The 3,143-nt window shown below is 40.1% G+C and overlaps 1 non-coding gene across 1 annotated transcript; it reads right to left on the bottom strand.

Moving 5' to 3' along the window:
• Positions 1-435: 435 nt before the first annotated feature.
• On the bottom strand, positions 436-542 carry LOC145151675 (small nucleolar RNA R71). The gene has a single exon (XR_013732236.1). It is a non-coding gene; the product is annotated as a small nucleolar RNA R71 (small nucleolar RNA).
• Between the last annotated feature and the right edge of the window lie 2,601 nt (positions 543-3,143).

The following is a 3,143-nucleotide window of genomic DNA, read 5'->3' as shown; positions in this document are numbered from 1 at the left end:
GAGTGAATACGTGATTGATTTAACATCTAAAAAAGAAAGTGAACCAGAAGACTAGATGACCAACATAGCAGACATGACCATGGAGGAATATAAGAATCGAATGTGTGATAACAAACTGGGTCTTGTGCAACCCTAAATCCCAAACACCACCAACTTTGAGTTGTAGGAGCACATTCTGGCTATGCTCGAATATATCCCATTCTACGGGAAGGATCAAGAAGATGCCTACAAGTATATTGATGAGGTGAATGACATTGCAAACTACTTCAATGTTCCCAATGTTCCTCGTGAAATGGTGTTCTTACGGATGCTTTCAGTGACTTTTCGAGGAATGAAAAAGATTGGCTTAAAGCACTTCGACCTGGAGTTATCACCACATGGGAAACACATTGTGAAGAGTTCATCCAACTATTTAGCCGACCATCAAAGGTTGGAAAATTAAAGAAGAACATCGCCAACTTTGAACAACACGAAGGAGAATCCTTGTATGAAGCATGGGAAAGGTACAAGGGGTTGCTATGAAATTTCCCACAACATGACCACAATGTTGAACAAGAAGTATCGATCTTTGATAAAGGGGTAAATGTGACCACTCGACAACTCCTTGACTCTCAAGGACCACTAATACAACTAAGGACCTAATTGAGGAGTTTTCCAAACACTCAAGGGAGTATCACAACCCTCGAGAAAACTCTACAAGAGGATAAAAAAATAGCAATGCGGCTTCTATAGATTTGGCAGCGGGGAATGACAAATATGGATCAATCCACCAAAGCAATTTTAGTTGGGTGTGATAATTGTGGGGGACCGCATTTAACCAAGGAATGTGACCGCGACGAGAATGGAAATTGGAAGGTACAAGATTTTTTTCGGGTGGGGATAGGTACAATAAAGATGGGAAGAAACCCAAGAAGGAGTTGCTACCATATGATGAGTATAAGAAGGAAAAAGAGGAAAAGTATTAGCAACAAGGCCGCAAGTTTTATCAAAAAGAGCAACTGGCTCCCAAAAAGAAGACTGAATTTGAAGCATTGCTAGCCCGATTTGAAGCTACATCTGAAAAAAGGAAGGATGAAACGGATGTCATCCATCAAAATTAGCAAGCCTCGATCCCTAACATTGAGCAACAAACTGGTCAACTCTCAAGGCAAATTAACTAACGTTTACCGGGCACACTTCCAAGCAACACATAGCAAAATCTAAAAACGCATATCAAATCCGTTACAACTAGAAGTGGTAAAACTATTATCCATATGACTCCCATATCTAACAATGAGTCAGATAACGTGCAGAAACCAGAAGAAGAAAGTCGAGAAAAAGCCTCTGACCAGCAGCCACGGCGTGGCACGGATAATTCCACGGCGTGACCATCTCCTAAAAAAGAAAAAGACTCCTCCGGTCAAGGCCTATCAACCACCGCTACCATTTCCAACCCAAGCCAAACTTGATAAACAAGGTGAGGGTTACAAGAAGTTCCTGGAGCATATTAGGGCCCTTCAGATCAATATTGTATTTATTGAAGTCGATGTCTAAATGCCAAAATATGCTAAGTTTTTGATGGATTTTCTCACAAATCGAAAGAAGATAGAGGAGGCCTCAAATGTCGTTCTGAACGAGAATTTCTTCGATACTATGCTGAACAAGCTACCAAAGAAGATAGGGGATCTGGAGAGCTTGATAGTTCCTTTTCAATTTGAGATTTTAGTCATACATTACGCCGTTGCCGATTCACGAGCTAGTGTCAATGACATGTCTTATTAATTTTTCAAGAAATTGAATCTTCTAGACCCAAGACCAATCTGCATCGCTGTTCACCGAGCCAACAAGACGGTGACATTCCCAAGTGGTACATGTGAGGATTTATTGGTTAAAATTAACAAGTTTTTTTTCAAGCAAATTTTATCGTGTTAGACATGGAAGAAGACAACCAACCCCCTATAATTTTTTGGAGACCTTTCCTTAGCACCACACGAGCCTTGGTGGATATTATAGAGTCCAAGCTTACCCTTCGTGATGGGGAAGACGCCATCACATTTCGAGTTGATTGATCAATGAGGCATTCGAAGATTAGTGACTATTCGATTTTCTTGGTGGACATTTTCGATGCATTATTGGAAAAAGAAATGGAAGCATGGAAGGGTAACAACTTAGTGGGATACATGACTATGAAAGACAGTGATTTTGATGCTGAACATGGCCTTAAAAAACTAGAGAGGCTTCTGGACGAAAGAAAATTTGAAGAAATTAGAAAATAGTTTGAAGACTAACCACGACGTGGCAATACACCTGCCACGGCGTGGCCAATTTGAAAAACACGATCATCCAAGCAATTTCGAACCACCACATCATGGCGATCAGATGCTCATACCATGGAGACTGAACATATCACAAAAGTAGAATTGAACCCCTTTCGTAATCATTTTGAATACACATTCTTGGACGAAAACGAACAAAAGCCTGTCATAATTCCAGTTGAACTAGAGCCCAAGGAAAAAGGAGAGTTTTATCGAGGTATTGAAAAAATGAAAAAGCAAAATGGCATGGAAAATCACCGACATCAAGGGTATTAGTCCTTCACATTGATCGCACAAGATCATATTAGAGGAAGGAAAAAAATCTATAGTAGAACCACAACTAAGACTCAATCCGAACATGTAAGAGGTGGTCAAAAAGGAGGTGATGAAGTTAATGGATGTTGGGATCACTTACTCAATTTCGGATAGTCCATGGGTTATTCCAATTCATGTGGTGGCAAAGAAAGCAAAAATCACGGTGGTAGTGAGCGAGAAGGATGAGCTCACCCCAACCCGAAACGGTAACCGGTTGGCAAGTGTGCATCAATTATCAAAAGTTAAACAATGCCACTTGCAAGAATTTGATGGGTTCTCTTACTTCAAGAATTTGACATCAAGATCAGGGAAAAAGAAGGGAATGGATAATGTGGCAAATGATCATCCCTTGAGATTAGAGAATCTAAAACGTGAAGAATTTCAAGAAGACAAGATCCGTGATAACATTCCCGAAGATTACTTGATGGTGTAAGCATGTGAAGAGCCATGGTACATGGACATCATAAATTATTTTGCAAGCAGTTACCTTCCTAAAGGCTTATCTTATCAAAAAAAAGATGAAGCTCTTCTCAG

Source organism: Lactuca virosa, chromosome 1 (assembly GCF_052849685.1).
Source record: "Lactuca virosa cultivar CGN04683 chromosome 1, Lactuca_virosa_CGN04683_v6, whole genome shotgun sequence".
NCBI classification, from domain to species: Eukaryota; Viridiplantae; Streptophyta; class Magnoliopsida; order Asterales; family Asteraceae; genus Lactuca; species Lactuca virosa.
Note: the sequence above shows the minus strand (reverse complement) of the source record. Positions and strands in the feature narration are given on the sequence as shown.